Raw genomic sequence first — 22,297 nt, 5'->3', positions numbered from 1 at the left:
CAGATGATTGCTGATGTTATGAATGAAAAGAAGTTGGATGTCCTGGCCCTAAGCGAAACAAAGCTGAAGGGGGTAGGAGAGTTTCAGTGGGGGGAAATAAATGGGATTAAATCTGGAGTATCTGAGAGAGTTAGAGCAAAGGAAGGGGTAGCAGTAATGTTAAATGATCAGTTATGGAAGGAGAAAAGAGAATATGAATGTGTAAATTCAAGAATTATGTGGATTAAAGTAAAGGTTGGATGCGAGAAGTGGGTCATAATAAGCGTGTATGCACCTGGAGAAGAGAGGAATGCAGAGGAGAGAGAGAGATTTTGGGAGATGTTAAGTGAATGTATAGGAGCCTTTGAACCAAGTGAGAGAGTAATTGTGGTAGGGGACTTGAATGCTAAAGTAGGAGAAACTTTTAGAGAGGGTGTGGTAGGTAAGTTTGGGGTGCCAGGTGTAAATGATAATGGGAGCCCTTTGATTGAACTTTGTATAGAAAGGGGTTTAGTTATAGGTAATACATATTTTAAGAAAAAGAGGATAAATAAGTATACACGATATGATGTAGGGCGAAATGACAGTAGTTTGTTGGATTATGTATTGGTAGATAAAAGACTGTTGAGTAGACTTCAGGATGTACATGTTTATAGAGGGGCCACAGATATATCAGATCACTTTCTAGTTGTAGCTACACTGAGAGTAAAAGGTAGATGGGATACAAGGAGAATAGAAGCATCAGGGAAGAGAGAGGTGAAGGTTTATAAACTAAAAGAGGAGGCAGTTAGGGTAAGATATAAACAGCTATTGGAGGATAGATGGGCTAATGAGAGCATAGGCAATGGGGTCGAAGAGGTATGGGGTAGGTTTAAAAATGTAGTGTTAGAGTGTTCAGCAGAAGTTTGTGGTTACAGGAAAGTGGGTGCAGGAGGGAAGAGGAGCGATTGGTGGAATGATGATGTAAAGAGAGTAGTAAGGGAGAAAAAGTTAGCATATGAGAAGTTTTTACAAAGTAGAAGTGATGCAAGGAGGGAAGAGTATATGGAGAAAAAGAGAGAGGTTAAGAGAGTGGTGAAGCAATGTAAAAAGAGAGCAAATGAGAGAGTGGGTGAGATGTTATCAACAAATTTTGTTGAAAATAAGAAAAAGTTTTGGAGTGAGATTAACAAGTTAAGAAAGCCTAGAGAACAAATGGATTTGTCAGTTAAAAATAGGAGAGGAGAGTTATTAAATGGAGAGTTAGAGGTATTGGGAAGATGGAAGGAATATTTTGAGGAATTGTTAAATGTTGATGAAGATAGGGAAGCTGTGATTTCGTGTATAGGGCAAGGAGGAATAACATCTTGTAGGAGTGAGGAAGAGCCAGTTGTGAGTGTGGGGGAAGTTCGTGAGGCAGTAGGTAAAATGAAAGGGGGTAAGGCAGCCGGGATTGATGGGATAAAGATAGAAATGTTAAAAGCAGGTGGGGATATAGTTTTGGAGTGGTTGGTGCAATTGTTTAATAAATGTATGGAAGAGGGTAAGGTACCTAGGGATTGGCAGAGAGCATGCATAGTTCCTTTGTATAAAGGCAAAGGGGATAAAAGAGAGTGCAAAAATTATAGGGGGATAAGTCTGTTGAGTGTACCTGGTAAAGTGTATGGTAGAGTTATAATTGAAAGAATTAAGAGTAAGACGGAGAATAGGATAGCAGATGAACAAGGAGGCTTTAGGAAAGGTAGGGGGTGTGTGGACCAGGTGTTTACAGTGAAACATATAAGTGAACAGTATTTAGATAAGGCTAAAGAGGTCTTTGTGGCATTTATGGATTTGGAAAAGGCGTATGACAGGGTGGATAGGGGGGCAATGTGGCAGATGTTGCAAGTGTATGGTGTAGGAGGTAGGTTACTGAAAGCAGTGAAGAGTTTTTACGAGGATAGTGAGGCTCAAGTTAGAGTATGTAGGAAAGAGGGAAATTTTTTCCCAGTAAAAGTAGGCCTTAGACAAGGATGTGTGATGTCACCGTGGTTGTTTAATATATTTATAGATGGGGTTGTAAGAGAAGTAAATGCGAGGGTCTTGGCAAGAGGCGTGGAGTTAAAAGATAAAGAATCACACACAAAGTGGGAGTTGTCACAGCTGCTCTTTGCTGATGACACTGTGCTCTTGGGAGATTCTGAAGAGAAGTTGCAGAGATTGGTGGATGAATTTGGTAGGGTGTGCAAAAGAAGAAAATTAAAGGTGAATACAGGAAAGAGTAAGGTTATGAGGATAACAAAAAGATTAGGTGATGAAAGATTGAATATCAGATTGGAGGGAGAGAGTATGGAGGAGGTGAACGTATTCAGATATTTGGGAGTGGACGTGTCAGCGGATGGGTCTATGAAAGATGAGGTGAATCATAGAATTGATGAGGGAAAAAGAGTGAGTGGTGCACTTAGGAGTCTGTGGAGACAAAGAACTTTGTCCTTGGAGGCAAAGAGGGGAATGTATGAGAGTATAGTTTTACCAACGCTCTTATATGGGTGTGAAGCGTGGGTGATGAATGTTGCAGCGAGGAGAAGGCTGGAGGCAGTGGAGATGTCATGTCTGAGGGCAATGTGTGGTGTGAATATAATGCAGAGAATTCGTAGTTTGGAAGTTAGGAGGAGGTGCGGGATTACCAAAACTGTTGTCCAGAGGGCTGAGGAAGGGTTGTTGAGGTGGTTCGGACATGTAGAGAGAATGGAGCGAAACAGAATGACTTCAAGAGTGTATCAGTCTGTAGTGGAAGGAAGGCGGGGTAGGGGTCGGCCTAGGAAGGGTTGGAGGGAGGGGGTAAAGGAGGTTTTGTGTGCGAGGGGCTTGGACTTCCAGCAGGCATGCTTGAGCGTGTTTGATAGGAGTGAATGGAGACAAATGGTTTTTAATACTTGACGTGCTGTTGGAGTGTGAGCAAAGTAACATTTATGAAGGGATTCAGGGAAACCGGCAGGCCGGACTTGAGTCCTGGAGATGGGAAGTACAGTGCCTGCACTCTGAAGGAGGGGTGTTAATGTTGCAGTTTAAAAACTGTAGTGTAAAGCACCCTTCTGGCAAGACAGTGATGGAGTGAATGATGGTGAAAGTTTTTCTTTTTCGGGCCACCCTGCCTTGGTGGGAATCGGCCGGTGTGATAATAAAAAAAATAAAAATATATATATATATATATATATATAATTTTAGGTACCACCTCTATAGCTGGAATAGAGACCCTCATCCTCAGAGAGGCTGTTTGAATATTTTCTTCTCCTACCACCCCTTATATATTTTATATTCTATGTGAACATTTATTGATAAACAAATACATGTGCAGAAAAACACAAATATGAATACAATGGTACAATATATTAAAGATCATGAATTTCCTCCAGCTCCTCCGAAGCCGGACGCGAGCCAAGTATGCAGCAAGCATTTCCCCTCTGGATGGCTACGCTGAGGCGCTGGAACATGAAAGTGGGTGCCCTTGGGTCACTGGTGGTGTCGATGAGTCTGGAACCCAATTCTTTGAGGAAACGTGTGGCATTTTTCCCCAATGAGCCCAAGGTCTCTGATCCCACTGGGACAAATTGATACTGTTGGCTTATGTCCCTGTACTTGCTGATCTTGTACTCCTCCCTGTGGTCAGCAGCTCCTCCCTGTCGCCCAACACTGTGATGGATGTAAGTGTCAGCCAGTGTGGACACACAGGTATAGTCCCATGCTAAGAGCTTGCCATTCTTCCAAGGATAGATGGTGATCCCGTCGGGGTGGTTTGCTGGGTTGTGGGTATTGTTGGCTGCTAGTGATCGGGGCTCCCTCTCGGCTGGGCATCCAGCTTGAGCAAGGGTTCTCTTTATGATGTCATTGACCTCATTGTGTCTTGCATGCCAGCCCTTGGTTTTGGAGCAGTCAAGACCATGCAGACCATATTGGTCTGCTTGCGCTTCACCGCAAATACACATATATTCTGTGTGAATTGGGGCAGAAAGGCGCAGGGCCACTGCAATACGGAGGGTCTTAGGGTCGAATCGCGTTCCCATTGCCGATATGGGAACTGTTTGGAGGAAGTCCTTGGAGTGACGTGCTCTCACAGCCTGGAGACTGGCAGTCTCCTTATCCGATGTTGCAGCCCTGAGCATGTTGGCAAGCACCTTTTCAGCAATCGGGCCATCCCAGCTTGACCGTTTGTGAGCAAGTGCTACACTAGGGTTTGGTGCCGGAGCAGCAAGAGCCTCCCATTCAGTGATGGTCCTGGTGTAGCTAGGGTCCTGTATTCCTGCTGAGTCACTGAGGTTATCAGGAAGAATATGTCTTATCAACTCGTTTGATGCTATGGAAGAGGATACATACATATATATATATATATATATATATATATATATATATATATATATATATATATATATATATATATATATATATATATATATATATATATATATATATATATATATCCTCAAGGGTGAGTGGTGCACTTAGGAGTCTGTGGAGACAAAGAACTTTGTCCTTGGAGGCAAAGAGGGGAATGTATGAGAGTATAGTTTTACCAACGCTCTTATATGGGTGTGAACCATGGGGGATGAATGTTGCAGCGAGGAGAAGGCTGGAGGCAGTGGAGATGTCATGTTTGAGAGCAATGTGTGGTGTGAATATAATGCAGAGAATTCGTAGTTTGGAAGTTAGGAGGAGGTGCGGGATTACCAAAACTGTTGTCCAGAGGGCTGAGGAAGGGCTGTTGAGGTGGTTCGGACATGTGGAGAGAATGGAGCGAAACAGAATAACTTCAAGAGTGTATCAGTCTGTAGTGGAAGGAAGGCGGGGTAGGGGTCGGCCTAGGAAAGGTTGGAGGGAGGGGGTAAAGGAGGTTTTGTGTGCGAGGGGCTTGGACTTCCAGCAGGCATGCGTGAGCGTGTTTGATAGGAGTGAATGGAGACAAATGGTTTTTAATACTTGACGTGCTGTTGGAGTGTGAGCAAAGTAACATTTATGAAGGGGTTCAGGGAAACCGGCAAGCCGGACTTGAGTCCTGGAGATGGGAAGTACAGTGCCTGCACTCTGAAGGAGGGGTGTTAATGTTGCAGTTTAAAAACTGTAGTGTAAAGCACCCTTCTGGCAAGACAGTGATGGAGTGAATGATGGTGAAGTTTTTCTTTTTCGGGCCACCCTGCCTTGGTGGGAATCGGCCAGTGCGATAATAATAATAATATATATATATATATATATATATATATATATATATATATATAATAATATATATATATATGTATATATATATATATATATATATATATATATATATATATATATATATATATATATATATATATATGTATATATATATATATATATATATATATATATATATATATATATATATATATATATATATATATATGTGTGTGTGTGTGTGTGTGTGTGAGTGTTTATGAGTGTGTGTTTGTGTGTGTGTGTGTGTGTGTGTGTGTGTGTGTGTGTGTGTGTGTGTGTGTGTGTGTGTGTGTGTGTGTTTCAACTCCATGCGTGTCGTAAGAAGCGACTAAAATGCCGGAAGCAAAGGGCTAGTAACCCCTTCTGAATAAATTACTAAATGTACAAAGAAGATGAACTTTTATGTTCATTTTCGGGTCACCTCCTCGGTGGAAGACGCCCTGTGTGTTATAAAAAATAAGTTTTTCAACTCATCGACTTTTTCATACTAAAGTTGACTTGTTGTTGACTTGTTTTACCAGATGAACGCAGGTATCAATGTCCACTGTTGACCCAGTTTTAAAGGGCAGTCGTTGTACTTCATAGCTTCCATAATTTAAGTCCTTCCAATCTTCAGCAACACTTCATATACCATAGATCACTCAGTCTAATCAAGCAAATTCTACTGAAAGTGATGTGTGCTCCTCAGCATAACATTCAGTGCAGAGAACAAGAAATACTGGATATAGTGAATAAAGTTAAGTGCTGCATTATCTATGGGCAGAGTTTAGGTTATGACAGTGTTCTGCTTAGGTTCGGTTTGTTTGAGCGATGGTATAAGTGGTAGCTATGAAACCAAATTTCATATATTGTCAGTCTGCGAATTAGGAATAATTCCCTGACCTAAAGTTTGGCTTCATGAAGCTTCATGGAAGAGCAGAGTATCAGTCACGAAACCTGTGCCTTTGTTTAATATTTTGAAAAATTTTAACAGCTGTTTCTCCGCGGTCGTTCATTAGAATTGTTTTATATTTAAGCTTCGAAAAAAGCAGTGTTTATAACTGTAATCTTCTTCGAGGTAGAATGACTCGAAGTTCCATAACACTTCACTTCTCTTTCAGTCATTGCGTTATGGTGTGATAATTTGTGCTGTATCTCATCTATGTCCGTAAATTTTTTTAAAGACATTAAATTCAATTTTGCGATCATTCCTGCAAATTAAAGCAAGATAAAAAAGTATGTGATTATTTTGCTCTTCCTCCATGGATTATTATTATTATTATTATTATTATTATTATTATTATTATTAGTAGTAGTAGTAGTAGTAGTAGTAGTAGTAGTAGTAGTAGTTGTAGTAGTAGTAGTAGTAGTAGTAGTAGTAGTAGTAGTACTGTCATCATGTTACACAAAAAGATGGTGTTGTTTAGAACCGCAATAATATGCAGTGATCCGGGAACGATTATTAGGCTATAATCTATATTTCGTTTTCATGTTACCCTCTAGAGATATATATGGCTTCAACCTCTCCTCCTTCAGGTTCTCCATTTACAGGCTTGCCATGCCCACACTAAATGGGAAGTCTAATGGTCAGTGCAGTGAGAAAAATTTAAATTCAGAAAAACCCAAGTGGTGTATCTTTGAGACACGGCCTAGTCGGGAGAGAAAGGAGCCAGCTCCATTTCCCCGAATTGATCCTGAATGCCTTCCATCCTATCCCCCACAAGGCACCATATAATCTCTATGGGTTTAGCGCTACCCCATAATAATAATAATAATAATAATAATAATAATAATAATAATAATAATAATAATAATAATAATAATAATAATAATAATAATAATAATAATAATATCCTAAGACGCTCTATGACCCCTGCATACTTAACACTTCTCTGTGAATGTAATAACAACAATAACAACAACAAAATAATAATGTTGTTAGGTAAGACACATATGCAACAGTTAGACAACTTTATTCCGAAACGTTTCGCCTACACAGTAGGCTTCTTCAGTCGAATACAGAAAGTAGGCAGGAACAGTAGAGATGTGAAGACGATGTAATCAGTCCATCACCCTTGAAGTCGTAGAATTTGAGGTTGTCAGTCCCTCAGCCTGGAGCAGTTCAGTTCCATAGTCAGGAACTATCTGAAGATCAAGCGACAGTGCAGAGACTTAAATACTGTCGGAAGGAGAGGTGCAGAGTAGTAGTAGTAGTGAAAATGTAGCCAGTGAGAGGTCATGTCCCTCTCAGATCCAACCCTTTTTCACTTGAAAAGCTTGTCCAAGGTGTTTTCTGTACCAAGATGCCATGTGTTGCAGTGTCAGACAGGATGAACATCAAAATGGTATACAATACCGACAGGTTGTTGATGTTCATCCTGTCAGACACTGCAACACATGGCATCTTGGTACAGAAAACACCTTGGACAAACTTACCTAACAACCTGTCGGTATTGTATACCATTTTGATGTTCATCAAAATAATAATGAAAAGATTATAATGGTAAAATAATAATGGAAAATAATAATAATAATAATAATAATAATAATAATAATAATAATAATAATAATAATAATAATAATAATGAGTGTAAGGGATGCACATATCTCAAGAAATATGAATGTTATCATGAAAGACATGATAAACCCTGCCACAATACGTGTGTTCCAACTACCTACTTCTCATCACACGGCATTCTTACGATAAACTAATATATAACATGCTAATTGCGTAGTAATAATCGTAAGAGGCCATTAAGTGTTTCCTTTGACACAAAGTTTCACCATTTTGTCGTTTTTATCATCTATGTGCTAAGAATTACTAATAATTAAGCAGCATCTTAAAGTTATAAACTTTATTGTATTTATCAGCGTTATCTCTGTGAGAAATCAGGTCAGGCAGCTGTTAAAGTACACGTATCTCACTCCTTCTGTATGTCTAACAGAAACGATAGAGATATTCCAACTTGCCTGCAACTGTCTTGGTGTTGCGTAATTCGCCACCACCACCAGAGAGGAGCACTTTACATTAGTCAATGCTTCTAAGTCCTCAACGGTGACAGAGTCGATGACAATGCCGCAGTGATCGCCTGTAAGTTCCTCCAGTGATCTCATCCCGGGGTGAACAGCGTCGTGAACATACTCAATCTAAAGGATTGTGGCAAAGGCATTTTCTTTCATCAACTGTAAAAGTAGGTCTTAGACAGGGATGTGTAATGTCACCATGGTTGTTTAATATATTTATAGATGGGTTGTAACAAGTAAATGCTAAGGTGTTCGGGAGAGGGGTGGGATTAAATTTATGGGGAATCAAATACAGAATGGGAATTGACAAAGCTGCTTTTTGCTGATGATACTGTGCTTATGGGAGATTCTAAAGAAAAATTGCTAAGGTTAGTAGACGAGTTTGGGAGAGTGTGTAAAGGTAGAAAGTTGAAAATGAACGTAGAAAAGAGTAAGGTGATGAGGGTATCAAATGATTTAGTTAAAAAGAAAAATTGGATATCAAATTTGAGAGGAGTTTGGAAGAAGTGAATGTTTTGAGATATTTGGGAATTGACGTGTAAGCGGATGGATTTATGAAGGATGAGGTTAATCATAGAATTAATGAAGGAAAAAAGGTGAGTGGTGCGTTGAGGTATATATGGAGACAAAAAACGTTATCTATGGAGGCAAAGAAGGGAATGTATGAAAGTATAGTGGTACCAACACTCTTATGAGGGTGTGAAGCTTGGATTGTAAATGCTGCAGCGAGGAGACGGTTGGAGGCAGTGGAGATGTCATGTCTAAGGGCAATGTGTGGTGTAAATATTATGCAGAAAATCCGGAGTGTGGAAATTAGGAGAAGGTGTGGAGTTAATAAAAGTATTAGTCAGAGGGCTGAAGAGGGGTTGTTGAGGTGGTTTGGTCATTTAGAGAAAATGGATCAAAGTAGAATGACATGGAGAGCGTACAAATCTGTAGGGGAAGGAAGGCAGGGAAGGGGTCGTCCTCGAAAAGGTTGAAGGGAGGGGTTGAAGGAGGTTTTCTGGGCGAGGGGCATGGATTTCCAGCAAGCGTGCGTGAGCTTGTTAGATAGGAATGAATGGAGACGAATGGCATTTGGGACCTGGCGAGCTGTTGGAGTGTGAGTAGGGTAATATTTAATGAAAGGATTCAGGGAAACCGGTTATTTTTATATAGCCGTACAGTGCCTGAACTATGAAGGAGGGGTTTGGGATATTGGCAATTTGGAGGGATATGTTGTGTATCTTTATACGTATATACTTCTAAACTGTTGTATTCTGAGCAACTCTGCAAAAACAGTGATTGTGTGAGTAAGGTGAAAGTGTTGAATGATGATGAAAGTATTTTCTTTTTGGGGATTTTCTTTCTTTTTTAGGTTACCCTGCCTCGGTGGGAGACGGCCGACTTGTTTTATATATATATATATATATATATATATATATATATATATATATATATATATATATATATATATATATATATATATATATATATATATATATATATATATATATATATATATATATATATATATATATATATATATATATATATATATATATATATATATATATATATATATATATATATATATATATATATATATATATATATATATATGTGTATATATATATATATATATATATATATATATATATATATATATATATATATATATATATATATATATGTTTGTATATATATATATATATATATATATATATATATATATATACTGTAGAAGACGGGCAGTGGGACCAAGCTACACTTTCAGTCAGACTAGGAGACATTGGTGTCCTCAAGTCATCCCAGATTTACGCTACCTGCTTTTCTGTCCTCATGCGTTGCATCCAGAGGGCTTGTAGCAGCGATTCTCCGTGAACATCTTAGGGACAAGATAGAAGTCTAGGACCAGAAGTTCATTGATTGAGCCATGATCTGGGATAATCTAACGGGCTCTGAAACCAGACCTACTCCCCTCAACAACTACAAACAGTTGCACTGGCATGGCCCAGTTGTGGAGAATATAGCTTCAACATTGTTTCATAGTCTGAAACAATATTGTCTCAGACTATGAAACAATGCTCTTCTCTAGACTGAGGGACTGACCACCTCATAACTTTAAGGGTGATGGACTGATTACATCGTCTTCAAGTCTCTTCTGCTTCTATCAACTTTTCTGTACTCGACTGAAGAAGCCTACTGTGTAGACGAAACGTTTCGAAATAAAGATACCTAACTGTTGCATATGTGTCTTACCTAACAACCTGTCGGTATTTTATACCATTTTAAAGCTTCAGAGTGTGTTGGGAAGGATAGAGCCCTCCTCCTAGTAGTGAGAGCTCCCAATGCAGGGGACTTTCTGTTGGCTGTTCCCAACTCCAGCCTTGGCCCACGCCTCGACCCACAGACCATCCGCATTGGTGTTGCTCTTCGACTGCCTAGCCTATTCTCACCGAACACAGGTGTATTTGTGGCAGTGAAGCAGCAGACCGATTTGGGTAGCATGGTCTTGTTCTACCCACCATCGAAGGACATACGGTGGTGTGGACGCCTCAGAGCTAATTTCATTCTACTCCTTGTTTGTGTACTAGCTCAACAAGCAGTGTTTTATATTATTGTACCCATGGAACAAGTGGTATTGATCAATAACAACAGGGAGTAGAATGAAATTAGCTCAGAGGCGTCCACACCACCGTATGTCCTTCGATTGTGGGTACAACATCTAGCTTGGCTGGATGCATCATTGATAAGGATTGTGTGGTCTAGTGGTCTAAAGCGTCATGCGTTTTCTCTCACAATGAGGTGGGCCAAAACAGCATGGTTTCGACTCCTGGCTAGTGCAGTGTTGTTATTGATTAATACCACTTGTTCCGTGGGTTATATATATATATATATATATATATATATATATATATATATATATATATATATATATATATATATGTGTGTGTGTGTGTGTGTGTATTCAACAAGACGGTCGTCTCCCACCGAGACAGGGTGACCTAAAAAGAAAGAAAAATCCCCAAAAAGAAAATACTTTCATCATCATTCAACACTTTCACCTCATTCACACATTATCACTGTCCTTGCATAGGCTCCCAGATTCAACTGTTTAGAAGTATTTATAAAGATATATAACATATCCTTCCAAATTGCCAATATCCCAAACCTATCCTTTAAAGTGCAGGCACTGTACTTCCCATTTCCATGGCTCTTGTCCGGCTATATAAAAATAACCGGTTTCCCTGAATCCCTTCATTAAATATCACCCTGCTCACACTCCAACAGCTCGTCAGGTCACAAATACCATTCGTCTCCATTCATTCCTATCTAACACGCTCATGCAGGCTTCCTGGAAGTCCAAGCCCCTCCCCCACAAAACCTCCTTTAACCCCTCCCTCCAAACTTTTCGAGGACGATCCCTACCCCGCTTTCCTTTCCCTAAAGATTTAAACGCTTTCCATGTCATTCTACTTTGATCCATTCTCTCTAAATGACCAAACCACCACAACAATCCCTCTTCAGCCCTCTGACTAATACTTTTATTAACTCCACACCTCCTAATTTCCACACTCCGAATTCGCTTCATAATATTTACACCACACATTGCCCTTAGACATGACAACTCCACTGCCTCCAACCGCCTCCTAGTTGCAGCATTTACAACCCAAGCTTCACACCCTCATAAGAGTGTTGGTACCACTATACTTTCATACATTTCCTTCTTTGCCTCCATTGATAATGTTTTTTTGTCTCCATATATAACTCAACGCACCACTCACCTTTTTTCCTTTATCAAATCTATGGTTAACCTCATCCTTCATAAACCCATCCGCTGACACGGCAACTCCCAAATATCTGAAAACATTCACTTCTTCCATACTCCCTCTCTCCAATGTGATATCCAATTTTTCTTTATCTAAATTGTTTGATACCCTCATCATCTTACTCTTATCTATGTTCACTTTCAACTTTCTACCTTCACACACATTCCCAAACTCATCCACTAACCTTTGCAACTTTTCTTTAGAATCTCCCATAAGCACAGTATCATCAGCAAAAAGTAACTTTGTCAATTCCCATTTAGTACTTGATTCCCCATAATTTAATCCCACCCCTCTCCCCAGCACCCTAGCATTTACCTCCTTCGCAACACCATCTATAAATATATTAAATAACCATGGTGACATTACACATCCCTGTCTAAGACCTACTTTTACCGGGAAGTAGTCTCCCTCTCTTCTACACACCCTAACCTGAGCCTCACTATCCTCATAAAAGCTCTTTATAGAATTTAGTAACTTACTACCTGTTCCATACACTTGTTACATCTGCCACATTGCTCCCCTATCCACTCTATCATATGTTTTTTCTAAATCCATAAAGGCAATGAAAACTTCCCTACCTTTATCTACATACTGTTCACATATATGCTTCAATGTAAACACTTGATCTACACATCCCCTACCCACTCTAAAACCTCCTTGCTCATCTGCAATCCTACTCTCTGTCTTAGCTCTAATTCTCTTAATAATAACCTTACCGTACACTTTTCCTGGTATACTTAGAAAACTTATTCCCCTACAATTTTTACAATTTCTTTCGTCCCCGTTCCCCTTATATAAGTAAAGGAACTATACATGCTCTCTGCCAATTCCTAGGTACCTTCCCCCTCTTTCATACATTTATTAAGCAAAAATACCAACCACTCCAACACTATATCACCCCCTGGTTTTAACATTTCTATCGTGATCCCATCAGTTCCAGCTGCTTTACCCCCCTTTCATTTTACGTAATGCCTCACGCACCTCCCCCCCACTCACATCCTGCTCTTCTTCACTCCTAAAAGATGATATACCTCCCTGGCCAGTGCATGAAATTACCGCCTTCCATTCTTCATCGACATTTGAAAGTTCCTCAAAATATTCCCACCATCTACCCAATACCTCCAGCTCCAGATCTTCTAACTTCCCTACTCTGTTTTTAACTGAAAAATCCATTCGTTCCCTAGGTTTTTTTTAACTTGCTTATCTCACTCCAATTTTTTTCTTTTTTTCTGCAAAATTTCTTGACAGTGCCTCTCCACTCAATCATCTGCTCTCCTTTTGCACTCTCTCACCACTCTCTTCACCTTTCTTTTACTCTCCATATACTCTGCTCTTCTTATAACACTTCTGCTTTGTAAAAACCTCTCATAAGCTAACTTTTTCTCATTTATCACACCCTTTACTGCATCTTTCCACCAATCACTCCTCTTTCCTCCTGCCCCCACCCTCCTATAACCACAAATTTCTGCCCCACATTCTAATACTGCATTTTTAAAACTCATCCAACGATCTTCAACCCCCCACTACTCATATTTGCACCAGCCCACCTTTCTGCCAATAGTAGCTTATATTTCACCCGCACTTCCTCCTCCCTTAGTTTATACACTTTCACTTCGCTCCTACTTGTTGTTGCCACCTTCCTCTTGTCCCATCTACCTCTTACTCTAACTGTAGCTACGACTAAAGAAAAATACGATGTATCAGTTGCCCCTCAATAAACATGTACATCCTGAAGCCTACCCATCAACCTTTTATCCACCAATACATAATCTAACAAACTACTTTTATTACGTGCTGTCATACCTTGTATAGTTAAAATAATATATACATATATATATATATATATATATATATATATATATATATATATATATATATATATATATATATATATATATATATATATATATATATATATATATATATATATATATATATATATATATATAAGATCACAGTAAACAGGTGGTTTTTAAAATATGCAAAACAACCACTGTGAAAGAGTAGTGATATTCCAAGCGCTTTATTGACTACTCACATTGACAATGTGAGTAGTCACGAAAGAGCTTGGAATTTCACTACTCTCTCACTGTGGTTGTTTTGCATATATATATATATATATATATATATATATATATATATATATATATATATATATATATATATATATATATATATATATATATATATGTCGTGCCGAATAGGCAGAACTTGCGATCTTGGCTTAAATAGCAACACTCATCTTGCCATATAAGACAGGTGAAAATTTGTGTATGCAATAATTTCGTCAAAATCATTCTGAACCTAACGAAAAAAATATATTTCACTGTGTTTGTTTAGTATTAAATTATTGTAAACAAATCTAAAATATATTTAGTTGGGTTAGGCTAAAATAAATTGTTCTTGTTGTAATAAGGTTAGGTAAGTTTTCTAAGTTCCTTTTGGTGCAAAATTATAAATTTTTACATCAACATTAATGAAAAAAAATGCATCTTTAAACGTATAAGAGAAAATTTTAGAAAGGACCTAATTTTAAATGAGTTCTTTCTAATTGATCAGTTTTACATATTCGGCACGACATATATATATATATATATATATATATATATATATATATATATATATATATATATATATATATATATATATATATATATATATATATATATATATATGTGTGTGTGTGTGTGTGTATGTATATATATATATATATATATATATATATATATATATATATATATATATATATATATATATATATATATATATTTATATATATAAGATTATGCAAGCACAAAATGATCTAGGATTATGGATGTAGTGTAAAAGGGTTATTAACATTTTAAACAGACATGAAAGGGTGAGTGTTAAGGATACGAATTCTGTGCACGACGACTATAAGATTAAATGTTATTATCCCGCCAGGGATAATAACATTTAATCTTTATATTTCATCCCCATGAGAAGAGCTCATGGGGTTGAAATATAAATGTATTATATAAATCACATTCACGCTTATTATAGAACTTTTTAAATTCGTATATTTTGGATAGTTTTGGGGTATTGCATGACACCGAGAAGATCGACACCATGCCACAGCTGGCAGCTCGCGAGATTGCCATTCCCATTAGCCATCCCCCCCGGTGCATCGATGGCAGACCAGAGAAGCCTAGGTTCTCCCTACGAGCCCCGTGAGAGCGGGAAATGTGGCTAGGCCTGGGGACAGTTGGTCCCAACGATGAGGGGGTACTTGTACCTCCTCCCATGGGCGACTTAGGTTTCACTCTCTAGACAGGGAGCCAAGGCCGGGCCACCACTTGGAAAAGGTCCGGGCCGGGAGAATACCGGCGAATCAAGAAGAAGTAGAAGAAGACACCGAGAGAGTTCATGAAAGTTATAATTAGTTCCATATTGAGTGACCTTTGACCTATGTTGAGATGTCTGTCAATGAAAACATGTAATTCAGGTTTATATGTATTTATTTACCAATAGACTTTGAAACTACAACTTTATGGATAGTATAATACACCACAAAACATGATTAAGATTTCTTTACCCATTTGTAACCTGATTGCCAACTTGCAAAGCTTCTTATTATATGAAACTTGCATCTGTGGGGAATTTCTCGCAGATGAAGGATCCTAGATAGTTACAAAAATAATGCAGAAAATACCCTTCTAGTCTACCCAGGCACAGGCAGTTCATAGTTGTATTAGTTAAAGGGCGTCCAGGATACCAATATATATATATATATATATATATATATATATATATATATATATATATATATATATATATATATATATATATATATATATATATGTATATGTATGTGTGTGTGTGTGTGTGTGTATAATTACTAAGAGCTTATTGTACATGCACATTGGAATACTTATTAGTCTTTTTTAACACAAATGTTTATATTGAATTTTTAAGAAATTTTAAAACCCTTACGAACATTATGTGATGTGTTTCTGTTGTTCATTGCCTCGTCACGGTCTTGGCAATATATTTCTAAACTTATTCATCACGACATAAAATATTACACTTACAATGAACATAAAACATCACGGTTCTTCTAAGTCTGAGATCTGGACAATGGCCCACAGTTCGTGTTTTGTAGAGTTGTCTGATGTGAAGTGATTATGGTCTACAGTAACTCAAAAACTCACCAGGTCATAGCAGTCTCGTGGAAGTACAGGTACTCGCCTGCCACATCTGCGAAGGGGTCGTGACATGCTGGCAACATCAGCATGAAATAACATTATGTTACAAATGGAGACTAACGCTGACAGATTTGTAAGAGAGAGTCATATTGGATGAGTTTAACGTTTATTAACGATACGTTTCGCCCACCAGGGGCTTGATCATGCCAGTGGTTTTTAAGACTCTCTTCTCTTCTCTCTGTATTGGATTGATAAAGTCCCTGGTGGCCAATACTGTATGTCTTTTTCATGTGAAGAAACATATATATGAAAATTATATTAAGCAAACTTTTCAATAATTTTTATGCCACATTGTTAGCATAAAAATGAAATTAACTTCATAGTACATAATGAAAATTAAATAGGGTAAAATATAGATTAGAAACAATTAAGAACCTCTTTCAGTATTTCATTAAAGATTAATGAGAAGAAGTTAGTTTGTATATATTCTGATAAGTATATCCCTCATAATGTGTGTGCACTGGGACCAACATGTATCCATGAAGAGATACATATCTCAATTTATTTACTCTTAGAATTTACTTTAATCCCGCATTGCCCTTATATCAGATTAAAGTATTTTCGAATGGTGGTGAACAGGTGACAAGCAGCCTTAATGACCCTCTGAACGTTCAGTCGATAGGATTTAAACCCCATTAATCAACTAACCATATGATTTCTTCATCGATATAGTGCCTACGAGGCCTGGTCATGGACCGAGCCGCGGGGGCGTTGACCCCCGGATCACCCTCCAAGTATACAGTATTTCTTATACCTAAGCAACAGGAGTGAGATACCAAATATTTTTTACAACTATAATAAAAATAATTCATCACAAACATATATTCACAAGGTTGGTGTGACTACTTTGTTTGTGAGGCTATACAAAGAGAACGTCTCGATACTGGTGAATCTTTTTTGTTCCAAGGAACTGGAGCTACCATTGTATTCCTCGAATCTAAAGTTATCATGAATGGTGTGATAATCTCTGTCAAAAAGTCTCACTGTTATGATAAAAGAATATTCACTTTGCTAACTGTGCAGTAATAATAATAAGACAGTTGCATGATATCCTTTTTCTAATACCATTTTTTATTTTATGATGTATAATGTAGAAAGAATAATAATCACCTAGAAAATAAAATTGGTAAATTTCACTGTATCTATCGGCAGCATCTTATTGACAAATCAACTGAGAGACCTGATAAAATACACGGATCTCACGTTATCTGTGACTCTGATAGAGATAACAAAGTTATTTGTACTCACCTTCGAGTACCTTGGTGCTACGTAATTCCCCGCCGCTAGTGAGGAACACTCTAAATGTCCACTCTCCGGAGTCTTCAAAGCTGACAGAGTTGATGACGATGCCGCACTGGTTGTCTGTGAGATCCTTCGGTGCTCTCATCCCTGGGTGAAAGCCACTGTGGACATCCTTGACCTGTAAAGATTGTTATGACGATATCATTTGCCCTCTCCAGGTAACATCAGCAGTTGTGGTGAAATAATTCTCAGTCTTCAACTACAGTGATTAGAAACTCTATAACCTGTAAGTAATTGTGGGAAGGACATACACCCTCTATCATTAGTTACGAGATAATGTACCTCCTGTTTAGAGTCGCAAAATTATTCACAACCTATCAAAACATATTTATTTTAACTAATTTAGGTACAACCATCACCATGCACTTACCCTCATATAAAGATAGAACAAGAACTGTATTTACTTAGTACACACATCACGCAGGATGATTTTTCCTGTCATATACAATCACAAAGGTTGAGTTCCATTCAAGAGGTAACGGAATTTATTAGCAAGAGATGGAAGACATCAGCAGGGCGATGATAATATCGTCTAGTATATTCTACTACGAATTTAAAGATTTTCTTCCAGCACAGATGGAGTTACTTTTACATTGAGATTACAATTTTGCATAATATATTACACAGATTAAGTAAACTCATTATTCAAAACTAAGAAAATTATCATCAAAAATTATAACAATGATTTTTTTCTTAGTAATTTTTCTAAATGTCTTATATAATTGCTTCCAGGTAATTGATAAAATTTAATTGCAGAATTTATAGTAAACTTTGAGACTATGCAGCTGGTAGTAAGTTCTGGGAAGACAAGTAGTGGGGTCGACACAGTTGTAAAATAAAACGTCGGAAGTCAATACGAGATAGAACGGAAACACTATTACACATATTTAACAGTAATATGAATATATTTTAATGGGGAGTGTGTCCGAAAGTTCTTGACGTGCTCTAGATTCAAAGAATTAGAGCTACCTTCCTTTCTTCATATAAAACTTGCTAATCCCCTATTCGCCAGTAATTATAGTAACATTAATAATAATAATAATTATTATTATCATTATTATTATTATTATTATTATTAATATTATTTTTATTATTATTATTATTATTAATATTATTATTATTATTATTATTATTATTATTATTATTATTATTATTATTAATATTATTATTATTATTATTATCACTTTCATTATAATAATAATAATAATAATAATAATTATTATTATTATTATTATTATTATTATTATTATTATTATTATTATTATTATTATTATTATTATTACTTAAAAATCGAATTGTTCATGTGCAAGCACGAGAGGCTGTGACCTGTCTTGATCTGTTTTGGGGGTTTAGTGTTGAGTGTTATAGAGCACCATGACTTGCTTAGACTTAGAGTTCAAGGTGTTGCAGGAGGTTCTTCTTCTCAAGAAGAAAAATAAGAAACTGAAATTCTCCTGGATTAGTATAGTAATGAATGTGAGGTGGTTGGGTTAGTGAAGGAGAAACATGTTAACAGCTATGAGGACCAGATTGGTATCAGTTACAAGTTGGAAGTAGTGTCCAGTTAAGGAAGAAACATCAAAGTGAGAAAGACTAAAAGAGCATATTTGAATGTAGGAAATCGCTTTTCTGTTCTACAGGACGAATGTACTTCAATGGTCAGTGAGGATAAAGATACCATTAACTCCTCCTCTAATGAAGAATATCCTTGTGGTCGGTGACTCACAGGTAAAATATATTGTCAATGCCTTCTGTAGCAGGGGGATGTCAACTTGAGACACCTAAAATGGAAGAGTGTAGCAAATAATGTTTTAGCAGAGTCCACCTCAGGAGACAGCTCAGATGAAAATTCGCACACACTCGAGCTCTTAAATCTCTACACAAAATTCACCTTAAACCAACTAATAATAGTCTACAAGACTTGAACATACACTGGACCTCATCTTCACTTACAATGACGATCTGATACGTAATATAACAATGTTAAAGACAATTCACGTAGATCACAACATAATAAAAATATAGACTTGTATGCGCAGGGATCCTGACCAACAAAATGTGATCAGTTTTGAGGGTGCCTTCACAAAATTCAACTTCAATAACAAAAATATACACTGGGAATAAGTCAACAATGTCCTAAATAAAACAAGTTGGGAAGATGTCCTAAACAACACGGATCCGAACTTTTGCCTAGAAAAAATAAACTTTGTGGCAAGTGCTCAAGGCACATTCCAGTATGAAAAAGAAAGAGAAAATGTAAACTTGAAAGAGAAAGACACTCCCTGTACAGGCGAAGGTGAAGAATCACAGAGCTCCTGCGAGGGGCAGTATATCTGAAGTACGAAGGGAGGCATTACCTGGAGTTTACCTGGAGAGAGTTCCGGGGGTCAACGCCCCCGCGGCCCGGTCTGTGACCAGGCCTCCTGGTGGATCAGAACCTGATTAACCATACGCTACGAGAAATAGCAGATATCGAGCTTAAGCTTATGGAATCTTACAGGAGACAAGAATCTCAGGAAGAACTTAAAAGCTATAAAGGAAATTGAAAGAAACCCAAAATACTTCTTCTCTTATGCCAAACCTAAGGCGAAAGCAACATCCAGTATTGGACCCCTGCATAGACGAGATGGAACCTACACAGATGACAGCAAAGAAATGAGTGAAATACTAATGTCCCAATACGACTCAGTGTTCAGCGAGCCGTTAACCAGACAAATGGTTGACAATCTTAATGAATACTTTAGGACCGAGCCTCAAAATTTGGAAAGTTAGCATAAATGGGAAGATATTGGAGTGAGGACTCGTGACGATCAGTGTTTCGCTGGGGTCAGTGTTGGGTCCTATGTTGTTCAAAATATACATAAACAATATAGAGGGAATAAATAGCGACATAAGCAAGTTTATCGATGATGCTAAAACAGACCGTCGGTTAATTCTGCTGAGGACTCTAGAGCACTACAAGATCTGGCAATGGTTAGAAAAGTGGCAGATTTTAATCATTCTGAATGCGAGAAAGATATATTAGCTCTGGTTAGCAGTAATCTAAAGCCAAGACAACAATACGTAATAAAATAGAATTCTTGGCTTCAAATCAAGTATAAATAACAGGAGTCCTCATGTTGTACCTCAGCTCTAAATATCACTGGATAGGCCTCATTTATATTATGTTACGAAGTTCTGGTCACCGTATTACAGAATGGACACATATGCTTGGAAAACATACAGAGAAGGATGAAAAAGATGATCCCATGTATCGGAAATCTTTCTTACGAAAATTAACTGAGGGCACCGAATCTGCACTCTCTAGAAAGGCAAAGAATTATTGAGCATTATGACTGAGGTGTATAAATGAAAGACAGGAATAAATAAAGGGTATGTTAATAATGTGCTCAAACTAACCAAGACAGAATTTGCAGCAATAGATTCAAGATGAAAAAAAAAATTAGAAAGTTTGTAGGAAAGCATTGGTTTAATAAGAGAGGTTTGGATGAATGGAACAAATTCCCGTGAAGCGTCATTGAAGCGAAACCTTTGGTAGCTATAAAAATAGGTTAAACAAGTAAATGAGTGTGTGTGGGATGTATGAATTGGACGTGGCTAGCAGAGGCCAGTAGGCCTGTTGCAGTGCTCCTTCCTTTTCACGTTCTTATTTGGATTGGTCATTGCAACATTTCAACATGAGTTGGACAGCTCATAAAAATTATAAGGAGATATATTGTAACATCATGAGCTTGAAAACAATTTGTGCGTTTTCTGCAAACAGTACATAAATCCTACAACCATGAGTATTTAAAAAAATGAAAACATTGAGGGTAAGAACATTAATCTTGCCTCAGCTGTGGTAATGACGCCCAAAACCATGTACCTAAAACATATGAGGTTCAATGCTCTCCTGTAGTCTGAATTCAGAGGTCTGAATAACGGAGGGGATAAAAATGTATGGGATTAGAGTGGAAGGGTTATTAGTAAAGAAGCTAATTCTTCTCAGAGTTGACAAGTGTCAACTCTGAGAAGGACTAACACTGCTGGCTCTAGACTTTTCACTTGTCATACTATTAAAATAAACATCATATATATGTACATGCTGAAGTTATTGTTTTACCCAAACCATGGATTCCTAAGACAACATCAACCTTATCTAAATATCTGAATTTCGTTCATCCAAACAGCTGAGAACTCTGTGATTTTATAATAACATATTATAAACTTATATTAATATCACGTTCCATTTATATTAATTATCGATACAGCAAACATTTAAGGCACCTGGAAACTCCTCCCATCTTCGTGGTCCCTGATACAAAAACTAAATTCTTGCTCGACTCCACAAGAAAGAGTCAGCGATTCCCCTGGTATCACCTTCAAATCAGCGGCGTCGAGATGAGGGAGGCGTCTGCTGGGGCAAAGGAGAGCTATGTGGATCACAATGTCTCATGTTCACATGCACTCACAACATGTTGTTCGTTGAGGTCATGTACACGTTGCGCTGCTGTACTGAAATTACTCACCTGACGCAGACCCCAACGACAACACCATTATCATCAAACGGAAAATATGTTAACCACTTCTAAGTTGCTTGTAGAAGTATTGTTCAATCAGTGTCAATGGAGGTTATATACCAACTGACGACGGCGCTGCTGATGCCAGGTGTTACTTATTCTTAGCGTGAAGGTCTCAGAGGAATTTATCGTTTTGAAAACACTTGCTAATGCCTCAGAGATGATCAGACTACCTATATTTTATTTAATGGTGTCTGAAATGCTAACTTTTGCTAACTACCTCATA

General features: G+C 37.6%; 1 long non-coding RNA gene across 2 annotated transcripts; it reads right to left on the bottom strand.

The window, feature by feature from the left end:
• Positions 1-7,680: 7,680 nt before the first annotated feature.
• Positions 7,681-22,082, bottom strand: LOC128687993 (uncharacterized). Of its 2 annotated transcripts, none has more exons than XR_008406938.2 (4): positions 21,779-22,082; positions 17,459-17,630; positions 16,157-16,223; positions 7,681-8,295 (listed from the first exon to the last, which is right to left on the bottom strand). It is a non-coding gene; the product is annotated as an uncharacterized lncRNA (long non-coding RNA). The 2 variants fall into 2 exon arrangements; XR_008406937.2 differs by having other exon boundaries at positions 21,872-22,082.
• Between the last annotated feature and the right edge of the window lie 215 nt (positions 22,083-22,297).

The sequence above is a fragment of the Cherax quadricarinatus genome, chromosome 10 (assembly GCF_038502225.1).
Source record: "Cherax quadricarinatus isolate ZL_2023a chromosome 10, ASM3850222v1, whole genome shotgun sequence".
In the NCBI taxonomy this organism is placed as follows: Eukaryota; Metazoa; Arthropoda; class Malacostraca; order Decapoda; family Parastacidae; genus Cherax; species Cherax quadricarinatus.
The sequence above is the reverse complement of the archived record's forward strand: the minus strand, read 5'-3'. Positions and strand labels throughout refer to the sequence as shown.